Here is a 25,869-nt window from a genome sequence, read left to right on the forward strand (position 1 = left end):
TGCACTGTTATGGGATAAAGTTGATTACAGAATTCAGTGATAGCCTTTATAAACCTGAACATGAAGGATTTATATGATAGTAACAGTGGCGCTAACAAGAAGGGGTGACTGTGTGTGTGTCTCACGGGGCTAGAAAAGAGTGTAAAAGGCTCTGCAGAGACCTGCATGTTTCATTTAGAATTCCCAGAATACAGCCCAGGAAATCCGGCCTCTTGGAATAAAGACGCGTTGGATGAGAAGAGCTCCTGAGCCACACACGAGACAAAGGGGAACACATTGCAGCGGCGTGTTTTAAAGGTATAGCGAGGACCTCGAAAGGCTGATGAACCAACAATGAAGATGGGGTGAAGGCCAGTGCGGCTCTTCTACCTTCGTGTTAGACTTGACTGAAAGAGAAGAAAATGTTCTAATGCAGAAGGATCTCTAAGAACTCATCCCCACAGTATGTGGTTTTTGTCTGGGTAGTTGTGCTTGTGCAGCATCTCCTGCAACGGGCAAACACCTGCACGCTGACATTGCAAATCAGATGGGAAACTGAGGCACTAAAGGGCTTCAGTGGGGGACAGCCATGGAGTTAATGGCAGAAACCAGGAACACATTTCACTTGTCCTGAGTTTTAATTGAAAATCTCATTTTCTTTGCTCTTGCACCAACAAGAGCAGACACATTTTTACAAGGCACTTAATCACATCATAACTAAAGACAAAAAATAAACCAAATCACCCCAAACCAAACAAAGCTAAGGTGAGCCTCATGGATCTTAAACACTGAATGACCCAGATTGATCTTCCCTGCTCCCAGAAACACTGTGGGTTGGAGCATCAAATAAGGGCAGAATCCTTATGTGCCACAGCATTTGTAGCAATATGGACATTTTTGGAATTAAGCTCTGTGACACATAAGAGTGAGCACTTCTCTGTCAGCCCAGCAATGTACTGAATGCAGCTCTTCATCAGAAGAAGTAGATCATGGCTAATGGACTTGATGAAGGGGAATAATATATATATTTTTTTAATGATACTTATTCTGCAGGCTGGATTTTGCAACAAGCAAACTCTCTGGGCTATGGTTTGTCCTTTCTAAACCAGCGTATCACACTCTGCACAGCAGGACGCTGCTAATTGCTTGAGGGCTTGAGGTGTTACTGAAGTAAAAGCCATCACTGAAGTGCCAAGCACAGCAATTAACATTTGAATTATTTAAGGCTACAGGTGGGCTATCCATATACATCCATCCATACACTTGCAATCTACTTGATGTGAAATTTTTAATATGGCTTTTTGGAAATGGAAACGCTGCACCCGTGGAATAGGTTCCCATGTGAGCCAAAATGGGGGTTCAAATTTGAGATGCAATTAACACTTGAGGAAATCAGGGACTGTCATTTAGGGTTGCATCACTACTATTAAGGCAGGAAACGACACAACTTCTCCCTGCAATGAGAGCAGAGATGGTCCCGCTGTCCCACGACCCAGCATCTCGGTATCCAACCTCTGATTTTTGAGCAAGAAGACGAAACTACAAGCGAAAGAGCAAAGGTGGGGAGGGAAGGAAAGTCCCACAAATTTATAATCAATGCGGTGTGTTGCCATTTTCAAAACCCTAAACAAATAAAATGTTGTGTGGGAAAAAAACCAAACAAACAAAAAAAACCCAAGTAATAGTGGTTCAGGGTAATTGTGCAGTGAAAAGCATTCAGCTGTTTACATTTCAAGGGCTGTTAATCTGGGGGAGCTGCACAAGTGGTATTTTCAGCCTAATTGATAGTCTAGCAATGTCACAATCTTCTGAGTACTAAAAGTAGAGAGGGAAGCAGGCTCTGTGTGTCTGTGTTTGCAACACACGTCCATCATCCATCTGTGGTCTTATCGGGCACCAATCACCATAGTAACCCCACAAATCCCCCAACGCTCCCTTGAAACCATCCAGATCTGCAAAAAAATCAAAGAGCACAACCATCGCTTCCCAGCTCAGCTCTTAGAGCCCTGCATCATTAAACATCAGGTAATGACCAAGCTGTAACTGCTTCTCCCCCTTAAGTATATGAAGGTTGTTTCAAACAGGTAAATACAGTGCTTGGAAACAACAACCCCACTGCAATGACCTGTTAATGAATGATTTATTAGACTGGTGGAAGCAGCTTTCACTGGGATCATTTCTTAATTAACAACCACTAACTAGTTGATGCCTGTGTGAAAAAATAAAAATAATAATAACAAAAAAAAAGAAGTGTTGCCTTTGTATGTTTTAAAAAATTATTTGTTCTGTTTTGTTTTCTCGTATTTTAGAAACCTGTCAGCGTTCCTGTTCTGCTTCAATACTAGAACCAACCTGATCCCAATCTGCCTGAACAACATGGGCAGTGATGTGTCTCCCTTTTTCTATCCACTTTTTCTATCTCTCTTGTTTATTCCCATTCCCATCCAGCCACAAGGCAGGAAATCCCAGCTGGATTTCTGGTAAAGAGGCACGACCCAGACTTTAACCAGCAGGTTTTGCCCATGTAAGCCACATTGGTGTTTAAGTTGTCACTGAATAAAGTGGAGAAGAAAGAAGGGGAAGATGCTGCACTGTCTCAGCTTTAAGACCTGGATCACTGCAGCAAGATCTGGAAATGTAAACGAGGTTGCAGAAGGGGTTAAACAATCCCTGCAGAAAGGAATCCAGCTTCAAACCAGAATATTTTGTTAAGGACAGGCTCTGTATTAAGGTATCTGACTCAGCACTTAGGAGATAATTGGGATGACAGGCTTGGATGCTTAATATAAAGTTTCAAAAATTTGAATATGCAGCAGTAATAATCCCTGTATGGAACAACTAAGAAAGGCTTTGAAGCACACAAAACTTAGTCCTAGTTGAGGAGTTATTTATGTGTCAGCCACTCCCCAGGAATCCTCTGAGATGTATGCAGCCCATTTTAAAACTGAAATATTGTCAGAAACCTTATGTAGCCAGTAGTGAAACAACAACAAACTACCTTGCATGTACTCGGTGATGGGAAGGGGTACATGAATCAAATGACTGCTTTGCCAGACTTCTGTGAAAACGTTGTTGGCACAAGAAAGCTGTTGTGCCAAGCATCTCCTACCAACCTGCCATCTGGCTGAGCTATTGCTGTCAAAAACACAATCATAGGTATTTCTGACCTGACTGATACTCGTTTATTTGTTTCTCGTGGTGCCTGCAGTGTGCCAGACCCAACAAGCAGAGAGAAGAAAGAAGGGAGGTCTTTGTCTTGCCAAGGTAGAACCTCCTTTTTCATGGCTCCTCTTCCTCCAGAGGTCCTTGCTCTGACATGGGATATATTGGACTCCGCCATCTCATTCCTAGAGGAGATTATGGGCTGACCCATCATGCCATAAGGCACAAACCTTTGCTGAGTTCTAGTGGGAGCTCTGGGAGACATCTTGCTAGGGTTGCCTGTGATCAATGCAGTTGAAGTCCCAGTAGATATAGCCTAATTTGAAGACAGGGGATGTTGCTCCCTGGACAGTGCTGTAAGAGGGAGCAGATCTTCCTTGTGCATTTGCTGAAAGTCAGGGGTACCCTGTTTCACATAGCATGGACCAGCAGACTTCATTATGAGCATAAAAATCCCAGAAGTCTGCATGATGTCTGCTTATTCATGTATCTGCTTATCTATCCTTACCAATACTGACTCACTCTCTTCACTCCTCCCCACCATAAATCCCATTTAGGAAAACTGAAGATAACAGGAGGTCGCAGATATTGCACAGGCACAGATTTAAGCCTAGAAAGGCCTCTCACAAATAAAAGGCAGGAAATATAAAACAAGCCTACAGAGGACAACAGTTTGTCAATGGTGCTTTTATGAGAACTGTGTGTGTGGAAGAAGGTCCAGACACAATATTCTGTATTTGCCACACTTGAAAAATTAGTTTATGGGAGTAACACAATCAATGCATTGATTCTTCCAATGTTTCCTTGCCTTTTAGCCAACTCCCCAGTCAAGAGCTATCATCATTCCCCTATTGCCAAACAGGGGCTGGACACAGCCAATTTGCCTCAAAGCTTTTGAGTATTAGCATCCCAAACAAAGCTGTTTGATGATGGTATTCAAAGGGAGTCTCACATAATGGTTCCATCTGCTGCTGTCTTTTGGCTGACCTGAAGAGCTTTTCTCTGCCCAAACCAAACCAGCCCTGATAAGACACCTCAACTAGACCAGCCCTGATGAGAAACCTCAACTAGTGGTTTGCAACACAAGAAGAACAAATGTGGGGGGAGAAAGGAGAAACCCTGCAAGTTTGGAAGACAAGAAGTGTGAACCCAATCTGCTCTCACTGGGACGGGGGAGAAAATCTAACTGCCTCCAGGATGTGCAAATGAACTCTTGGTAGGATGAAAAGTGAAAGCAAAATGATGGGAAAGGGAGCCTTTGTGCGGTTTTTGCCATTGGTAATTGCCATTAACTCTGTGTCTTAGGTCACATCATCAAAGTACCAAAGCCCATGTGTAGTCACGCCATTGTCCACTCGTGATCTCTCTGCCACAGTTTGCTAAGAGGACCTGACTCATTGCCCATCACCCCAAGTCTCACCTTGTGTGTGCACAGGGAAAAGCAATTTATTTATTTTCTTCCCTCTGATTTTTGATTTTGGCCTTTCTTTTTCTTTTTTCTTTTCCCCTCTGAAAATTATTGATCAAAGGAGCCAGAACAGGGAAATATTCCCATGCAGGGGCCACTAACAACCACATCAATTTACAAGGCTGAGAATATTTCAGTGCACTTTGCTGTTGTTTGTATGTGGAATCTTGTACCAAGCCTGGAGAGATGCACAGAGAGAGACTTGTTGCCAAAGGAGAAATCTAAACGTTATTTTTGCTTCGCTCCTTTTCCTATCGCCACACGCGTCATGTCAGGTAGGAGCAGCTCTACAGCCCTTCACCCACACTGTGTGTATGCAGCTTTAGTGCATTTAAATGTGGATGCAAATGACTTTTCCAGGGTCATGCTGTGACTCAGGGGCAAAGCAAGGAAATAACCAAGAATTCCTGATATGTCTTTCATGACCTAGCTAGAAACAAATCCCCTCACTGCCTGGGAAAGGGCAAAAGGGGAGATAAATTCCTCTTTATACCTGGGGAGAAGGAAAGATATTGCACAACAAGACGTGGTTGTTGAACCGTAGGCTCCTGAGGAATAAGGGGGATAAAACAAGAAACACTGGCGAGGTCCTCTGTACTCAGTAAGGAGCAGGAAGGATGCTGGAGGTGGCCCAGTGATGTGGGATTTCCCTACCTGAAGGGCAGTAAAGTTTAATGTAGGCTGAGGAACCTGGAAGCTGGAGGTGGAGCAAAATGAGTCTTGTTATCTCTGCTCTTCTTCAGATAAAGCTGAAATCTGTGCAGCACAAAACATTGATCTTGCCATAATCGTGACACTTTTTGACTTAAAATAATGCTGCACTTTTCTTTTCTTTTCTTTTTTTCTTTTCTTTTCTTTTCTTTTCTTTTCTTTTCTTTTCTTTTCTTTTCTTTTCTTTTCTTTTCTTTTCTTTTCTTTTCTTTTCTTTTCTTTTCTTTTCTTTTCTTTTCTTTTCTTTTCTTTTCTTTTCTTTTCTTTTTTCTTTTCTTTTCTTTTCTTTTCTTTTCTTTTCTTTTCTTTTCTTTTCTTTTCTTTTCTTTTCTTTTCTTTTCTTTTCTTTTCTTTTCTTTTCTTTTCTTTTCTTTTCTTTTCTTTTCTTTTTTCTTTTCTCTCCTTTTCTCTCCTTTTCTCTTCTTTTCTTTTCTTTTCTTTTCTTTTCTTTTCTTTTCTTTTCTTTTCTTTTCTCTTCTCTTCTCTTTTCTTTTCTTTTCTTTTCTTTTCTTTTCTTTTCTTTTCTTTTCTTTTCTTTTCTTTTCTTTTCTTTTCTTTTCTTTTCTTTTCTTTTCTTTTCTTTTTTCTTTTCTCTTCTTTTCTTTTCTTTTCTTTTCTTTTCTTTTCTTTTCTTTTCTTTTCTTTTCTTTTCTTTTCTTTTCTTTTCTTTTCTTTTCTTTTCTTTTCTTCTTTTCTTTTCTTTTCTTTTCTTTTCTTTTCTTTTCTTTTCTTTTCTTTTCTTTTCTTTTCTTTTCTTTTCTTTTCTTTTCTTTTCTTTTCTTTTCTTTTCTTTTCTTTTCTTTTCTTTTCTTTTCTTTTCTTTTTTCTTTCCTCTCCTCTCCTCTCCTCTCCTCTCCTCTCCTCTCCTCTCCTCTCCTCTCCTCTCCTCTCCTCTCCTCTCCTCTCCTCTCCTCTCCTCTCCTCTCCTCTCCTCTCCTCTCCTCTCCTCTCCTCTCCTCTCCTCTCCTCTCCTCCTCCTTTCCTCTCCTCCTCCTTTCCTCTCCTCCTCCTCTCCTCTCCTCTCCTCTCCTCTCCTCTCCTCTCCTCTCCTCTCCTCTCCTCTCCTCTCCTCTCCTCTCCTCTCCTCTCCTCTCCTCTCCTCTCCTCTCCTCTCCTCTCCTCTCCTCTCCTCTCCTCTCCTCTCCTCTCCTCTCCTCTCCTCTCCTCTCCTCTCCTTTCCTCTTTCCTTTCCTTTCTCTTTCCTTTATTTCCTTGGGGTGTGAAACCAGCTTCATCTCTTGCCTGGACGTAGCTCCAGCACAATTGAAAACTGCCTTGCAAACTTATCAGTTTACATATTCTAATCACATGTATTCTCACTATGCTCTAGGTAAGGCAAGTTTTGTAATATGAAAAAAAACCACAATTTTCAACGACATAGTAAAATCACTTCCCTTGTAATAACAAAAAAAAAGGCCATAAATAAATTCTGCTTCACTATTCTTATCTGTCATGTTTCACAGACTTATGCAAATGCCAGGACATCATAAGCACAGCATTTACCAACTGTGCAAAACCAGTATAGACCTGACGCTAATTTTTTCTCTGTATTTCTTCATCATCCTCACAATAGCTTTTGGATGTGGAGTTTTCTTGGTCATGTCAAATAACTCAGAAAATGTAATTCTTAATAGTTTTGGAAGTGCCTTCGACTTTTCAAAGCCTTGGATGTTAGACAACTTTATAGCGAGTGCTTTCAACAAGCCTCAACTTACTCTGGCAGTGATGAGATAATGAACAATTTAAACAAAATGAATGAGAAAATTAAAATTAACAGCCCAGAAAACTTGAAATGATGAGGGAAGAGCCTCTGATGAGTTAGAAATATTCAAGCTTTTTGAAGGATTTTGAGTATTTGCCCGTAAGTATGTGTGTGTATAAAAATTCATGACCTTGTTCATAATAACCATTATAAGGTGATAATCTTGAGAGTATACAGACCCTATTCCATACATTGGCAATAATCTCTCTTCTGTTTATGGTTGCACACTGGAATTACACTCATGCAGACACAGGAAAATTATTTACATGAACTGAATGAATCCAACAGTCTTTATGCCTTTTGCAGAAGTAAATTATTTTCGTTCCCTGTCATATACTGACTCCTGTTTGAGCCTGAGCAGGTTGAAGACAGGGTCATTAAATCCCTGCACATATGACTGAATGCTCCAAAAGAACCTCTTTAAAGAGACATGAGAGCGTCTAAGAGACAAATCGTTATCCATTAAAATGCAGCTACTTCTGGAGTAGGACACAGTGTCTAGAACAAACAGTACTTGAGATTAGGATAAAAAGTCAAGAGCAATATATGCTCAGTGGAAAAGAAATGAAGAAACACTGAAGCAATACAGGGAAATGTGAGCTACATTCTCATTTAACTTATTTCTTCTATTATCATCTGGACTTTACTGGAGAACAGGAGAAATATCCAGCATTTTAATCCTGATTTGTATCTAGGAATGTCAGATACCAAGGATCAGAGAATGTGGATATAATAAGCCTTGTTTACAGCTCCCTTATCAACTTAATAACAGTATGAACCGGGATGATGTCCAAGACCCAAATGTTCCTTGCGATTAAGCAATGAGAGTTACCAGCTCCTATAGACGATGCCGTGGCATGAGTGCTAGTGTTCTGAAGCTTTTAAAGTAAATTCCTGACTCTAAGAACCTCACACACACACACACAAAAAATAAAATGGTTATCAGGTAGTCCTAGCAGATGTTTGTGAAAACGTTTAGTTCCAATCCCAGCCCTCAGATGGGCTTTGCCAACAATTGCTCAGAGGTTTAAGAATGCAGACGGAATCTGGACTAAGTCACAGTATCTACGGTTATGGAGACAAATAATTGAAACGTGGTGTTTTTGTCTTGTTTCAACAAAAGGTGGTTTAACCTCATGGAAGCTGAATGACTGCAAATCTGCTATGTGTTTTTTTCCTTCCCTACCACTCCACGTCTGCAAAACAAATCTGAATCTATGAATCCTTCATTTTCTCCCCTGTAATCTGGGCTCCTCGGGCCAGATCCTCAGCTAATTTGGCTGAGCACGAAGTACCCCAAGTGCTGCTGACTTTAAAAAGGTTTAGACTTGATTCTCTGGTTCTTTGCAACATGAGGAATCATTTATATCAGTGCAAAGTGAGTTAAAATTGTACTAAAATGCTGCTATATCAAACGGAACCTTTTATACCCACTCTGAACCTGATTTTTACTAATATATAGCCAGTTAAAGTATGAGGAAATGAAAAGTCTGCTCCTATATGGGCTTTTTAGGTTCTAGCTGATAGTAGCAGAAGAATCCTTCAGAAGTTGGGCTGCTTCCTATTCGATATTAACTTTACACATAGGAAGCCTGATCACGTGCTATTAAAGTCAATAGGATTTTTACCATTGATTGTAATGAGCACACCATCAAACTATATGCTTTCTTCTCTCTCCTCCACTCTACTTCTAAGTTTCTCATAATCTTGCATCAAAGGACTTTTCCCTGATTTTTCTGTACTTCCTCTGCCTTCAAGTTTTCTGCTGTCAATGCCCCACGTGCAAAAACAGCATTTGAATGGGAACCGTCACGATTCTGTGCTTTAAAATTGCAGCTCAAATATTTTTTCCACGTTTCCAGGCGGATCTGGGTAGATTGTGGAGCTCTCAGCAGAGCGCCTTTGGAGGCTTGGTTTTCGTTCAAATCAAATTGAAACGGGGCATGAACATGAGCGAACTCAGAGCAATCAAAACCAATATAACACAGCTGGAGAGGCCAGCTTGGCAAAATGCTGAATATCCTACGCTCCTGATGATTAAATGAACCATAAAGGTTTTTTGGCATCATGTAGCATTATGCTCTCAGGTCCTGATCTTGCAGAGGACTTCGGCTATGTTAATTTTAAGTTCCTGCTTGTGTCCCAATGAGATCAACACGGTTTTTGCTCCAGATTTGTGCCATCTAACCACAGGCATTTAACTGAAGCAGAGAAGGGAGGAGCAGTGATCCTCAGCTTCACCAGAGAAGGACAAAAAGCTCCAGGGTGTTTTCTGTGTTTTGCATTAGAGCTGTTGAAGTGTTTTACATGGTGTGAATCCTTATGAAAAATGATGACACTAAAAGGACAAACCCGCATGACCTCGCACAACATCTCAGTGGCCTTGATCAGAACATTTCTCCCTCTACCATTATACAAGCATTATATCCCAAAACACATACAGACACTGTTCTGTCAGATATTCAGAAAGCTGCATCATCATTACAGGTTAAAACACTGCAATCTCAGGTAGCTACATACAAAGAGATGGCATAATTCTGGCATAAACCTGGTCAAATTTATTTGTAATTAAGAAAAATAAATGTTTTGGCACAGAAACAGGAAAAATAGAGAACCAAGCATGCATGCAGTCTCATTTTATTCCAGGCTGTTTGTATCAGTGAAAGGAAATCATCTAATTAGTCTATGGACAGTGTTTGTTCCTGAAGATCGCAACCTGGACTTGGGGGAAAAAAACTCCATGTGAAGCAGCTCATGTTTTTCGTATGTTAAGTGAGTCCTGATATCTGTGAAACGAGTTATGCAAAGTAAAAATAATACTTAAAAAGTAAGATATCCACCCAAAACCTGTCTACAGTGGAGGAAATGAGGGCAGTAAGTTCCAAAGACTCTAAAAATAGTTTTGTTTCCAGGTTTGCGTATGGACTTGTATGGATGAAAAAGTAACTAATCCCCTAAAACCCTTTTATTTGGTATCCAGCAAATGATAAGACCTACCTCTCTTTGGATGTGTATTCTTGGGGAGACCCAGCAGCTCAGTTCTGCACTTTTAAATGGCCTCCATGTGCTTGAAAAGTGCAGCCAGAGGCCACATTTTTCTATTTGTGTTGGAAAAAGAAGATTTGAAGTTTGACAAGAACATGAGAACCTAACATAAGCCATAGACTTGTCTCTGGCTGCTTCTGCTTCTCGCTCTCTTTCGTATTTCTCAATAGATTTATCTTTATCACTCAATTAAGGCCTCTAAATCCTCGTTTCCTTATTTGTGCTCATCGGTTCTTCCAAAACAGTTCTAGGAATGGAGATGACTAATGGGGTAACAACCACAGTGTTGCATCCTCTCTTAGCCTTGAAGAATAAGGTAACAGAATAATTTTCAAAGGTATGTAAAACACGTTTGTTTTTTATTATTATTTATTTGTTTGTTTGTTTGCCTTTCTTTTTTTCCCCTCTTTCTTAGGATTTTCTTTTTAGTTGTTCTAACTGGAATTTGAAAATAATTGTGGTGCGATTCTTGGACCGTCATGAGTCATGGGTGGTTCCTGTTCTGATTTTGATTTTTAAGGATGCTTTGCAAGGAGACTCTGTCCTAGGAACTTGTGCATTTCCCTCTTATGCTTTCTGCTCTCTTGTTCTGCCTGTAGCCAGATAGATTGTGTTAGCGAAAGAGAAGCTGCTATTTTCAGGATGTGGACGGCATGGGATGGCATTAGAAGGATTCAGGTTGTAGAGCCAAAGCTGACATTACAGAAATCACTAGAAGTGACATGAGGCTTCACCAGATTCTCCAAAACCTGAAATTAAAGATGTTTGTTTTACCCCTGACAAAATTAAGTAGCCCGTCTCCGACCTGATGATGTGAGCTTGTCTAGTCCATTATCACTTGTGCTGGCATTTTACCTAATTAGACTTCAACAAAATACCATCCATGTTGTTCAGCCACTTACGCTTTGTATTTATAATGACTTATTTCATCCTGGCTTTCAAAGCCTGGACAAAAAAACTTGCATGTTTAGTTTCACATCAGTTCTTCGGGTATTATTAGACCCAGTTTAACACTGAATAAAGCAAAATATTGAACCCAAGAGCATCGAGTAAGTCAGCTTCACAGCCTGGATGAACCAGTGGGAGTCCTGACTACTAGGTTGTTATTCTAACCACTAAACCACATTCCCTTCTTTTGCCTTATGTCTTCCGGGAATCATCCATCAAATAACTTTCCTGCATTTCCTTTTATTGCTTCCCAGGTAATGTTTATTGCTTTGAAAGTAACTAATTGTTAGTTGGGCTGTGCTCAGATGCAATTAAAAGAATATTCCACCCCCTTCTTAAGATGCAGAGCATCTCTGAGATTCCTAATCATCTGAGTTTTATAACTGTTTTATTACTTTCCAAATATACAATGCTCATAAAAAAGGTAATTGGGTCTTTACAATAATGCCATTTCCTAATGTTCACCAATGAGGGAAAATTACCATCATGTAGCAGAATATTATGTTTTAATTGTTTTGCTCTCTTATCCCATGTCAAAAGTTTTGAGGGCAAATGCTAAAAATATGGAGCTATCACTACTGAACAAAATGGTTGTCAGGGGTGATGATAATTCTATTAAGCAGAGACTATCAGTGGTGAAGGGAGATAGAAATATGGAGACTGGATAGCTTGAAATAGTAGAGAAAAAACATAAAATAGTGTTCAGATCAAAGTCTTATTGTATAGGAAAACTGGGAGCCATGTTTTTGGCTTCGTTGTTAAACTACACAGTGCATGGCCAGGCGGTTCTGTCTAATGGAGGCGCATTGAAATCCTTCGCTTTGCTCAGTCCTGGACTAGGTCAAAAGTGGCTTTGGCAGCCACCAAAGAGGAGGAGAAACACACAGCAGCAGGGGGGTGGGTTGAGTCCAGGAGTCAAAAACTGCAAGAGGCAAAACAGCAATGTATTTACTGAAAAAAATACCAAAAAAAAAAACCAAAGCAAAAAACAAAAACAAACCCCACATTTTTTTGGTGTCAGGCTTCATAGTCAATTGCTCTTATTTTCAGAGCAGCTGAAAATCAGATCAAGCCTGTAAGGGCCCAAGCTGAGGCCATTTTTAGAAACATAAAGCCCTAATGAAGCCCTGTTGCAGTTCCCCATGTGCGAGGTGGGGACAATAACCTCTTTCTCTGGCAAGCTTTGTAATTCCTTTAGGACGAGGATTGTTCCTTAACGTGAAATGAGCAGTGCTTTGCCCAGCAGGGCTCTGACTTTTCATTGAATGGCTCGAATTTGCAGCGAGGCAAAAATACATAAACCGAAAGGATAATAGTACTTGTATAGATGGATTTCAAGCTGCTTTCGAATTTCCCTTGTTCCTGTATTCCCGTGCTGAATGCAGAGAGATGTCCTTTCTGTCTGGGATGGTTTACAATTAAAAAAGCTCTCTGCTCTCCTGCATGGGGAAAAAAAAGCCTTCAAATACGACTCGTCTTTGATGCGTTCCCACCGCCGTGGCTCTCAGCCCTGTGAACTGGCAGTGTATTAAACCAGGGGCTGCTGGTATGAAGAAGTGACCTGTCTGACACAGCTCTCCCTGGCACGTTATGCTGGACGCTGCAGGCGCTGGACGACACAGGAATGAAAGAGGAATGTGGGATTAAGAGGGATGTTCAAGGTCACCAACTCTGTCCCTCAAATATAAGAGGCATTGTCCCATACAAACCTGCTCAAGACTATCTTAAACTAGCTATTTTCTTGTCTAATCTGACTAGGAAGGAATTCCAGATCTCATTCTCTAAACAGAAAATTTCTAGGTTCCTGTCTAAATTTATTTTTGACCTGTTTGTAGTCATTTGTTCTTGTGCCAATGTCATCTTTTAGTTTAAGACCTCTGCTCCCTCCCTGGTGTTTACCTGGCTGATATATTTAGATCCTGGAACCAAACCTCTTCCCTGCCTTCCCCCTCCCGTCCTTGCTGTGACAGATGAAACCCAGGTAGGCTTTATAAGAACCCCAGGCTCCCCTATGCCATGGCCATCCAAGTTTTGCAATGGGTTCCATTTAAATTCTTCTCTCTTGAACATGTTAATTAGAATATGGGGGTTGGGAGGGAAGAAAAAAGCATTAGTGTCAGTATTGCCATGAAGAAAATGAAAGTCCAGAGAGAGAAAGAGATTTGTACAAGTTGGCACAAGAACTGGCTGAAGTAAGTGGAGAATTTGCGTCTGCTGACACCAAGCCCACCACCTTTAAACACTTTTATTCATGGCACACCTCCATCATAGCAAAGGGTTATTAGGGTGTGAGACACCTGGATCTCACAAACAGCATTTTACCCTATGATCTTCTAAGTCTCACTCAATTTGCTCATGAAATGAAAATCTAGCAGGAGTGTTTGATGGCTGTGCATATTAATATGCGCTAAAACAAGAGCTTTCATTATCATCTTCAATGCTTGCTTTTCCCTTCTGCCACTGAGGTAGTGTGAAGGTTATAGCTAAGGTCAACCACAGTCCATGTTTATTGGTTTATTCCCAGGTTTTGAGTTATTGATATTGAGCTTGTCCAGGAAATCAGTGCAGTGCAATGTAAGGCTAATCGATAGCCTGCTGCTCTTTTTGCATATTAAAAAGAGAACCTTATAGAGTAAAATAAATTTTTAAAAGAGACCTTTAATGTCTTTCCACTACCAAGTCAAAGCTTTACAAACTCTTGGGCAGCTGCTTTCATTTATTTCTACACTCTCTTTTCCCTGAAGCTGTCTCTAATGGTCAAAACAGTTTTCGTTCTTTCCTTTTTTTTTTTTTTTCCCCTTTTCTGCTGAATATGAAACAAATGCCCACCACGCAGATATTCAGATAGCTCTCCCACTTGGATTTGTTCCATGAATATTTCTAGACTGCCTTCCAGCTTTCTGGGTCCCAAGTACGGAAACAGCATTCTGGGCTCATGGTATCGGTGAGGCTGTGACCTCTGACTGCGCGCTGCATCGCCCACCATCTCACCGGTGGTCTCTGTTGTTTAAAATTCACCTCAGCCTGTGATATCACTGTCCTTGTTTTCCAGAACACCCACAAATTCACCAAGACTTCTTTTTCTTTATGTTTCTACCTGCCCATATTTCCTCTTGCGTGTGTGTTTGGTTGCTGTGCAGCTCCCCTCCTTTTCCTGCCCTAATGTTGTTATAGGATATTGCTGTTTGCTAAGAAATGAAAGATGATATTTAAAAGGATGCTGGTACTAGGTTGACTACTGTTGAATTTCAGAGTCACTGGTACAAATATTGAATTGTATTACTTTCATGCTAACGGTCTCCCCAAAGGATTCTCCTCTTGCCTCAGATGCTCAGTCCCCGGTCAGCTCAGATCTGATTGCTCATCTGTTAGATGTAATAACAGCATCGCGCTGGAGCTCTACAGTGCCTTTCATCTGATGTGTTTTACAGACTCCGGGCAGCTGTTGGAGAGAAGCAGGTGGGAAGCCGAGTGCTGAGGCTCTTTCTAAAGTAATTTCAGTTGACATATATTTAGTGAACCCATCCTGCTGATAAAGAGGTACAGTGTGTATTATATATGTGTATATACACACACAGCTAATTAAAATGACAGCACTGGCACCAGTGGCCAGCTGGGACAGATCTCTGTCCATGGCACCTTTCTCCATCAGCTCCCCCCAGCTGGTCGCCAGTCCCCGATGTGCACCCACCATTGCTGCTGTTACAGGACCTACTTTTTGTAGTCTTGTGATGTCTGAGGGCATATGTCTAGACACAGCTTGGGAATTTGGCTTTGTTTTATGAAGCTGCCATTTCTCTGTCTGCTTTAATGTATTCTCAGCAAACCAACTCCAGACCATGAGAAGGAGGATCCTGTTTGCCCAGAAATAAGGCTTAAATAGGCTTAAAAAGACTTATAGGACTGCTACACCTATGTTACTGGAAACATAAAAGAATATGGTAACTGGAGCAAAAAGGGTGATCACATTTATCTGCAGAAGAACTGTATTTTTTAGAGAGAAAAGTATCTCAGGAAAGCATCTAGAGATTCTAGATGTGTGTGCTTTGCTGAACTTGAGACACCTCTGGGTACCAGGCCAACACACATATAGATAACATAGCACAGTGTCCTCCCAGGGTATTATTGAAGATCTTCAAAGCAAAACTAACTGTTCTGGGCAACAGTCGTGACTGTTTTACTCTGCTGAACTGCTCTGGTCGCACCAGAGTTACCTCAAGCACTGGGTGCCACAGCTCTCACTAGGCCAAGACCAAAGCCCCAAGCAGACCTTCAGTTTTCTCAAACCCAAAAAGCAAGTTTTTGTGTTGAGAGACGAATCCTAAAGCCTGATGAAGAAGAAGGGGATTTCAGGTGAAATTGTGACAACCATTCAACTAGATAGGAGGTTGGCTTTTTTTCAGCGCTGAAGTTGTACCAGGGATGGGTGCGATGGTCTCCATGGACTATGATTTCCTCTTCTCATACAGGAATAAACTACATTTCACTGCTCTTGATCCGTTAGTAGGAACTGGTTCTTGGAGAGCCATTGCCTGTTATGATTTTGCAGTAATTCAGGTGTGAGTGGATGTGCAGACCAGAAGGAAAGAGGAGGAGAAAGTGATAACAGTGCTGACCTTCTCACATGCTGAATGGCAAATTTACATTTTCTAAAACTAGTATCTTGTCTTTCCCACGACACTAACCTGTGCTGCAGCTTCAGATTTTCTTGTACATCTCCTCTCCGTCACACACAAAACTCTTTGATTCAAACGTGTCAATGCAATCAATTTGAAGTGACCCACTCAGATGTACATACAGGATGAAACAGCAGCATTACACACCAAGTGTAATGACCATCATCTAGTGAGCCCCTCAAGTAATGTCAGTCCTCCAACACCTTCCCACAGTTCCCCCCGCGTCCTCAGAAAGGACAAACAATTTATTTTAAAATTTAGGGTGAAGCTCTGTTTTATGGTAGTGCTAAAAAACCCACAAGATTTGTCCCCAGTAATCCCAAAGCCATGAACATACGATGACCATGGTAGCATGGGCACTGGGATTCAGGAGTTATTTCACAGTAGTGCTGCTCTTACTCCATCCATTTTGTCTACTACCAGTTGAAACGCAGCTCTTCAGTGAAGACAGATGCTGAGAGCCAAAGACCCTTCTGTTGTGCTTGTGGGGGTGACCGGCGTGACTATACATTCATGGAAACAGATGGAACAGTTTATACTACAGTACTCATGCATATTTGGTTTGTATTTGAATGAAGACTAACAGATGCAATGTGCTATTTTATTTTTTAGGAAATATATGATTAGATATGGTTAATTTGCAGAGGGTAATGAGCTACATGCCCTTATTAAAAAGTCATATATTTATGTACATTTCTAGCAGAAACATCTTGCTCTTGAAAGAGGAAGCTCTCTGTTAAAAACAGAATAGTTGACCTCTTTGGATTTGTCTTCTGCATACCTGCTCCTTCTTTTCAGCCATTGCACTCTGATGTTTATTGAGAAATCCAGACTGGGGGATACCAAAGGCTGAATTTTGGTCCTCCAGAAATTTGCCCTCTGGAGCTGATTAGATTTTTTTCATATGTATATATCTAAATTATTCAATTTCTTCTTAAAAACATCTCCAGGAAAATATAATTTGATTCTCAACGTGCTAATAGTCTTCAGCATCTTAAACCTGGCTGATCTTGATATTTCAGTCATCATATAATAATATGTTAGGTGAAATATTATTTGGTGGATACCTTCTTTAAGGCCTTACTTGGGCCTCATAAAACTAACATGGTACTTTTATTTTCATTAACAGCTACTTTAGAGTACTTTTTCTTTTTTATCAGTGAAAAAGACAGCTGATATACAAGTGCTTTTCCCCTGAATTTAATAAATCAGACTCACCATCTACCAAAACCAGAAACCTGTTTTTTTAAGCCTCATAAATTCAGTGGACTGACCATGTTAGGGGTGTAAATCATAATTTCTTGTGTGTTTCAGACAGCTGGAGTCAGTAGTGCCAGATCAATTCACTGAGGATCTCAGTAGGATTTTGGGTAGACTCAGAGACTCAGGGGACTGGGTGTCAGAAACCTGAGCTCTAGTCCCAGTCTTGGCAATGACAGAACATGCAACATCATGCAAATATAATTAATGGGGCTGGAAGTTCATCCCAAGAAACCACCTCGGCGTGCAGCTGCCCATGCACAGGCAGACTTTGCAGGCTTGCACATCATCACCTTACAGGCTTGCACATCACCACCTTGCAGCAGGTTCATGAGGTTTACTCCTCTTAACTTTTAGCAACAGGTAATTACTACTCTGGGACGTGGATTCCTGCAAAGTTGCGGATGGGAGACGGTTCAGTGCTAACTATACACTGCTGATGAAAAAGACACTTTAGGACAAAACACCTGGGGCAGCCTTCCCATTAAAGCTGTGTGAGATTTTTTTATCATCCATGCAGAGCAGACGAAATCAAAGTCTCCTTCAAAGCAGCAGCTGGCAGAGCCACATAACTGTGTTTTCCTGTCCTGGTGGGATGAAAAGCCGAGCAGACTCCACTAACGAGTTCAGTCCGCTGGAAGTGTGAGTCCCCCCGACATCTGGCCCAGGCTTCACTGCTTCTGCAGGAACAGCCCTCACACCAATTCATCGAGCAGAAGCGACCTGGCCTTTTTTGTGGTGTGTATTATCAGATCATGCCTATCTCAAATAAATCACACCACCCACGCTGTTGTCTCCTTCAACCCACTTTTTAGGTAAAACTTACATCAGCCAAGCTTACATGTATTGAATTTGTGCAATGGGTAGTTTGCCAGACACACGCACAAAAAAAAAGCACGCAAGACTTGGCCTTTATATGAGAGATAACTTCCTTTGTAGGACTGGGAAAGGAGGAAGGATTGTGATAAACATCATTACTAGCAAGTAATTTTTCCCTTTCTGATGCAGCTCCGCAGTGAGTTTGTTATCTGCCTGCATGAAAGATCTTTTCAAGATGTTTCTAGTCCCCAAGGAAATGAGAGACTAACAGAGTCTTCCCAATAATAATAAAGGGAGGATGTCAGGGGGGAGAAGATGTCTCTCTTGTTCCTCTAACACTTGACAAAGCACTTTTCTCCCCCTTCCCAGCGTTACTCTCCTAAAGCAGTTTGGAAGGGAAATGAGTTTGCTTGTAGATATTTTTGTTCTCTAGCTAGAGAAACAAATGCGTTCGCTGCGTATAGCTCTGCCAAGAAAATAAGAACATGGGCAGGACTTTGAATGGAGTCACTGATGGGAATGAAGGAGAGGAACATTTTGCTGTCTGAATTGCTCATCAGGAAGAAATAAAGGTGAAGAAAGGGAGGGAGGAAATAGAGTTGTTTGAGTAAGGACACTGAATGCAAAATCTGAGTGGAAGAAACAGTAAATGCTGAGAAGAAGCTGGATGACTCTGAGTCATGCAACAGATTTTTTTTCTTTTCCTGAAGCTGCGTAAAACAGACACGGCAACAATCCACCACTGAAACCCTTCATGCAATCACTATGGGAAAAATGACCTGCAGGGCTGGTATGGAAGAAGGTGAGATGCCACTTTCATGGGGGAAACAGGTATTCAGCCGCCAACATCTACCTTCCAGTAACAGATGGAAAAAGACAAGTTCTGTTCTTCTGCCTCTTGCCCAAGTGGTTTGCCATCTCAATGGTTTCAAGCGGCACCTCAGAGGTTTTATGGCGTGTCATGGTGAAGAGAATTAGTGACTGATTCCTAACTCCCTGCACAGGAATTCGACAAATCCTAACTCCTGGTCTTACCGTACCAGCTTTCTTAACAGTGATATTTTCGGAATCCTCCCTGCCAGTGACCATCTGAACTTCCTGTAATTTCTAACACTCTTAAAAATATTAGACAACAGAGCCACTAACCAGTTTTCAGACAGTATTTTTGCAACTAGAAGGTATGTCTGCATACTTTAGAAAACGCGCAAGTAAATAATCTGTTAATTTTTTTTTATCCTATTTTGGAATCCTGTTCATAGCCTTATCTGGACTTGGAAATGTACCAATACAATTATTCCTGGAATATTACTTGGAAATATTAATTTTGAAATAACTCTACATGGAATCCAAACGATCGGACAGATACTTGTGCCAAAAGAAATGATGCTGAAATAATTATTTCATAACAGCCATATCAGTAAATTTCCAGTTGGAGAGGAGCTCGTGTATACAGGACGGAAGCAAACCCTATTGTCTCCCTCCTTCCTTACAGCTCTGGTTTTACAGCCGAATAAGCAATAATGAGGCAGTAGATCTATGTCTTCTTAGAATCCAAAAGGCTTTACAGAGTCTTTTGGATGAATTTCAACACTCTGTTCAAATCCAAGGAGGAAATAAGCTCTTCCAGAAATTCACCAATCTTCTTTTTGCTTCTTTGGGTCTGGCTGTAGCTCAAAGGAACCGTATGGACCATCTGTCCCTCCTATCCTCTCAACCCCCACATGCCACCATTGATAAGACATCAATCTGCGAAGCAGCTCCGGGAGCGATTTTTTTAGTAGTTTCTCCAGGAAAGCATTGGAGCGATTCCTCTGCAGAATCTATCTGCTCTCTGTGTCTGCTGGGGAAAAGGGGTATTGACATCTTCCCATCTCTACTGTGGTCTGGACATCCTTCTCTTGAAGGATGTGAATGTATTTGCAAGAACTTTAGACAAAGCCAAGAATGAATTAACCAAATCCAGTTCAGGGAGGACAGTGATAAACAGGGCATGGCTCGCTAGAGTGTTAAAGGTTTGGAAAACATTACATGCACTGAAGCACTCCAGAAGGACTAAAAGAAGGTTAAGGACTCAGTTCGTCACTGTCTATGGATCTATTGGGGTATTTTTCAGGGGAATTGATAGGTGCTAAGGTCTACGGTGTCTTTGGGAACTCTTCATGAATATCTTCTCCTACCTTTCGTGCTCATGTGAGACCAACCACAATCTGATGCTGAGAATGCAAACCTCTGGTGCCACTGGCTGAGGAAAAAACAATCAGGACCTGCATTTGCTTCAGAGTCCAGACCTATGGCTCTTCCTACAAGTTTCCAAATAAAGCTTCTGTTCTGAAGTGTTAAAATACCTCCCTAAGAGAAAGCACTAATTTCTTCTCAAATATATGTTTGGAAACTGATCTTTTCCACATTCATGCAGCTTACAGAGAGAAGGCAGCCTGCATTGTTCCAAATCACAGCTGCTTTCACCCAGTTGTCCTGTTCATTTTGTTTGCCTTCCAGTAAGACATCCAGCATTGAGTTGAAAGACACAGAGAGCGTCTCACAGAGGTGCAATATTTTTTTTTTTTTTTGGTCAAAACATTGCTAGTTTTTTGACCAACTCATCTTACTCTAAAGGGGCAAGAGTGTCCACTGATTTCTCAGCTGGGCTCTGCCTCAATTCACACAAATCCCAAGGCCTAACAGGAGCAGGAAGAGGGTTAATAATCCAAAATTAATATTAGAATGAGCCTATTTTCTATCAGCTCACATGGAAGAAGATACCCCTCCACAAACACACACAACCCCCATCAAAGCGAGTTGTCAAAATATCCCATTTAGCCTTAATAGGAGCCATTCAGTTTTTGTGAGTTAGTCTCTGCTTTCTCCATTCATAGCTCCAGTGGAAGGAAATTGACCAAGAAAGCAAATTTGTCATGATTCAAGAGCAGACAGCAAACCAATGGAAAGGGTCCTGTGAAGATGGAATATCAAGGACTTTCCTCAGTGGAAACAACATGTGATGGACAGTCAACAGCCAAAAATATTCAGGTGAGGCTGAGGGACACTGCGACTTTGGAGGGGACAAGGAGAGCATGTTTCTCCCACTTACGTGTATCCAACAAGTCTGGTTTAGGCATGTAATTTACAAATAAATACATCTATGTTTTCTTTTGTATAAATGTCTATGTCAACCTTTATCTAGGTGCCTGAGTCAATGCTATGCACACATCAACACTTTGCAAACATGTAAGCAACCCTCTCTTTATCAACCAAACTTCTAACATGCTTAAAGACTGAACCCTGATTTGCCTGAAAAGACCTGTTTTCTCTATATTGCCATCAGATGGTATTTCTCTAAGTCCTTTCCTCATTATTCACTTTATAGAGTGATCCCATGCCAAGTTTGCCACGCTTCTGAAGCCAAGGTAAGTGTCTGCAATGGCCGAGGTCATCGCCTGCCTTTTCCTGAGAAGTGGCCCAAGAGTAACACTCCTTCAAACTTCTACAAACGCAGACCCAGCATATGATGGGTCAAATCGTCAGTCTGGGAAACAGGCTTATTTAAGGAAAGCTGATGAATGCGTCAAGCAAATAATGTATGCTCCATATTTACCTGCCATCTCTACCAAAGGGAACACGTATTAAATGCTGAGGAGGAGTAGGACCAGCTACAGGAAAAAGTTTGCTTTGTTGAGCATTAATAAAATTGATGGGGTATGTTTATGTAGTACCTTTCATTCCAAATGATCAAGTGTCTTGCTAGCCTTAATCATTTCACCCATCACTGAGCTGCAGACACCTCTGGGGTGGAACATTAACAGCTGCTCGGTGGAGCACAGCAGCAAAACAGAGCAATTTAATGGAGGAGAAACACCCTGTCCAACTGCAGGTGCAAAGGGAATTTTGTTAAGGGGAATGTAATTATCCAAAGCAGTGGTACCTAAGAGAGAGGGAGACTTTTCCCTTCACGCTCTAATATTAGGCTATGCCTGCTTTTCCAGCCCCCGTGTTACTTGGGAATCGGCATCACAGCCTGGCTCTAGGGTTGCAGTTGAATCTCAATTTAATTTCCAACCTAAACGTCCCAAAAGAAAAAGCATCTCAGAGATTTTTTCGTGGGTTTTCAGCTGAGGTTTGCCATTTGTCTGTTTCAAACACCTGAAATGAAATAAAACGAAGAAAATGGCTGGAGATGAAGGGTTGGTACATCCATGTTCCTCACAAGCAGCACGAGGCTCTGTTGGATATAAACTCCACACATTATATAAGAGGGAGAAATCATTGTCCCTAAACTATTTGTGACAGGGTGGCTTCATTTAAATTGTAATCATGGTTTAAACCAGCAAATAGACAATCTTGATTTAAATAATCAGTTTTAATCTTGTTTTGCATGTGTGCTTTTCAGTTATTTTCTTTTAAAACTGGTTGATTCTCACTGATTGGTATAATTTGCTGCTTCTTTATGCTAAATCAAAGAATATCCTATATCTATACATATTTATTTCAGCAATTATATAGTTTAGCATGCATTTATTCAGATTCCTACTTTTTACATTTTTTATGAAGAGAAAACGGTGAACAACAGATTTCTCATTCAGTAGATGATTGCTGGATTTTTATTCTTTCATTTATTTAGAATTCACGTCAAGCTGCATTTAAACGGCAACTGGAACTCAGTCATAATTTCACCCCCCTCCTCCCAAAGCGACTGTAAGAAAAGCACTTGAACCTGCTGGAGATACGAGGAGAAAATAAGTCTTGCACAGAAAATGAGTTGGCATTAACAAAGACAGCGCTAGCTGTCGCTGGGGAACTGGAACAGAGGTGCATTTCCAAGAGAGCTCGGCAATGCTTCTTCCTCGCTGGCAACGCCGGCTTAAATAGCTCCCAGGTGTTTCTGCTACCCCACCCTCAGCCACTGGTCCTTTTTTGACCCAAGCTGAGAAGGTTTTCGGTTGGGTGGGACTTTTGCTGCTCTGCCCTGGGTGGAAGTGATCTCTCTACATGTGACAGCAGTACAGGGGCTATGAAATCACACCTCTAAATCACACATTTTTTGGAGGTAAATCACAGTCGGACTTCACGAGCGGTTGCACCATAGTGAACACGGAGATGGAGAACCCCGGCAAGAGGACAGGAGCGGATAACTGGGGTGGTAACCTCTTAAACCACTTGTCACCCCGGATGTAACATGTCCTGAAAAATCACTATAATACGTCTTATCTCTGGTTTTATCCATGCAGATCTTCCCCTCCTCTCCTTTTTCAACTGTTGGTAGATTTCTGACTTCTGTACATGCTCATTGATCTATTTAAATGACTTGATGCAAAAAAAAATCTCCCTTTCCACCTGCAGAAGAAACAATTTGTCAGGAGCTGATCTGGCACCTCTACAGACTGGTCTAGGTGCTCGCCCAGAGACTGCAATTCACTGTTTTGACTTTCCCTGAAACTTTGGCAGTTAAGACACAGTTGCTTGGAAATGATCTAAGAATGATTTACAAGCCTTTAACATATTATTCTGAATTAAAGCCTTAGCTGAGCCTGCCATCATTTCCCATTTTGTTTAAACAATTTATCTGTTAAAAGAAGAAATGTGTATTTAATTTAAGTTGAAAAGAAAATATTAACTTTTCTGTGTCCCTCACTAGAAAGTGACCAAACCAGGACAGAAATCAAAGCGGGTGTTTCTGAATGCAGCAGAAAGCTGTCAGTTTGATGAAGGAGTTTGTTTCTGAGTTTGCCACCGCTGAAGTTGGTTGTTGGAGCCCTGTAGCACTTTGGAGGGGTCATTAAATACAGCAGCGAGAGGAGGGCTGTGCTTGCGGCCAGTTCGCACTGCTTGGCACAAGAAGGTCTCACCTACAAAGAGAGTCGCAAGGGGAGAAAAAAACACCACCTGGGTGCTGCGGTGGGGGAGAGAAGGCACATTTCATAGAATTATAGAATTGTTTATGTTGGAAAAGACCTTTAAGATCATCCCATCCAACCATTAACCCAACACTTCCAAGTCCATCTCAAAACCATGTCCCTAGGCACCACATCTACATGACTTAAATACCTCCAGGGTATTTCAGAGCTTTTCTACTGTTTTCAGTGAGGGCCCTGGGCGCCTGTGACCATTAGAGGACCTGGGAAGCTTTTTCATATAATGTCTCTTTTAATATAATGTCTCATGCTGCACAGTTTGTTTGACGTTCTCTGTCTCACAGCCACTCAACCCATGGCTTATAAATAAGTGCAGCAACAGTAACAACAAAGCATCTCTTTTTTTCACCCCCCCAATATATTCGGTGCATGTTTGAGGGGCTGTCTAGGCCAATATTTTCAACATTTCAGCACTGAAAATTCACTTAATGCATTACCAGATAGAACCAGAGTACAGTTGCTTTATTTGCTGCTATCTATATCTTTGATTAGAAATTATTTGGGTTCACCACTTAAAAGGGAGTGGAGGAAAAAAAAAAAAAAAAGAAAAGAAAGAAGATCCTTATTTTCTAACAGGGAACTGAGATAAAGAAAGAAAAAGAGAAATCGAATGACACAGCCAAGGTAAAGCACTATCTGTAGCAGAGCCATGGATTAAATCTTCTGGAGTCCAGTGCCCACCCAAGAGCAGCCATTCTCTGAGTCCCATAACATGTCTGCTTCCCAAATACCTTGTTTTAATTTAGACATGTGGCAAAGACTTATTTTTGATTGAACCATAATACAGTTTGCAAAATGTTTACTCTACATGAACACCTGATAGGAATTATTATTTTTCTCACTATATACATGTTTCAAAATGATCTGTGCTGGGATTGACAAAACAAAACAACAACTTGCCTTAGAGCATATAATTAAAGTTTTTAGGGGCATCTCAAAGAAACACTGAAAACTTCGCAGAATTAGGGCAGCGCTGCATTTTTAATCACTGCCCTGGATTGAATAAAATGGCATTTTTTGCCTAAAAGTTAATCAAAAGCCTCTGAGAAATAAAGCAATGAGATTTTAATGAACAAATTCTCATGGCAGAGCTGTGCTTTTCTTTATTTAGAGCTCAGTGCACACCTCTGGGCATGGGTAAAACAAAAATAATGTGCTCTTTCCTCTCACTTTTTCTTGCTTATGGATGGAGATGCATCTTCACTGGAAAAAGCAAAGCCAGATACCTCGAGGGGCACCGGCAGAGACTGAACCAGATGTGGACTAATGCTCTGTGTGCTGGATCTAGAAGCAGATGGATGGAAATTCAGAAATGCAGATGTGAGCATCTGGAAATGCCTGACTGAGGACAAACCTGGTACCCCCCTGTGCAGGACAAACCTGGTTCCCCCTGTGCAGAGAATAATGATGAACATCTTTGAATGGCTGGGATGATATATTGACATGTTGTGCCCACTGCAGTTTGTTGTGACCCCTACACATCCACTATGAAGCAGAAAAAGAGGAAAAGGTGAAGGGAAAACAAGCTTTGGCTCCCTGATCTGTACGTAACCAGCAGGCTGAATTCTGCAAGGCAGGAGTCCATCAGCTGCAGAGATTGATATCGAATCATTCAGAGCTTTCAACCATCGGCCCTTTCTTCTTTGGATTTATTGTTACCTATAATCTCTTTGCTTTTCTCCACGCTACCTCTCTTTCACAGAATTATAGAATCATTTTGATTGGAAAAGACCCTTGAGGTCATTGAGTCCAACCATTAACCTCAGGTTGTCACTAACCCATGTCCCTAAGAACCTCATCTGCATGTCTTTCAAGACCCTCCAGGGATGGTGACTCCACCACTGCCCTGGGCAGCCTGTTCCAATGACGGACAACCCTTTCCATTAAGAAATTTTTCCTAATATCCAATCTGAATCTCCCCTGGTGCAACTTGGGGCCATTTTTTCTCATCCTATTATCTGTCCCAGGAGGGCTCAGTCCCCTCCTTAGGATGGATCTTGTGTCTGGCCCTAGAAGCAAAATCCTTCTGCAAATTCCATCTTACTGCAAGTCCATGATCACCCAAGCACTGATGTCCACACCAGCTCTGATGGCCCTCAGTGTCCTGACCATAACCATGGTCCATGACAT

General features: G+C 41.3%; 1 protein-coding gene across 12 annotated transcripts in view; it reads right to left on the reverse strand.

Moving 5' to 3' along the window:
• Window positions 1-25,869, reverse strand: part of TENM4 (teneurin transmembrane protein 4) — a 1,673,798-nt gene that overhangs the window by 346,219 nt on the left and 1,301,710 nt on the right. The gene's annotated exons all lie outside the window — the stretch shown is intronic.

Source organism: Patagioenas fasciata, chromosome 1 (genome assembly GCF_037038585.1).
Source record: "Patagioenas fasciata isolate bPatFas1 chromosome 1, bPatFas1.hap1, whole genome shotgun sequence".
NCBI classification, from domain to species: domain Eukaryota; kingdom Metazoa; phylum Chordata; class Aves; order Columbiformes; family Columbidae; genus Patagioenas; species Patagioenas fasciata.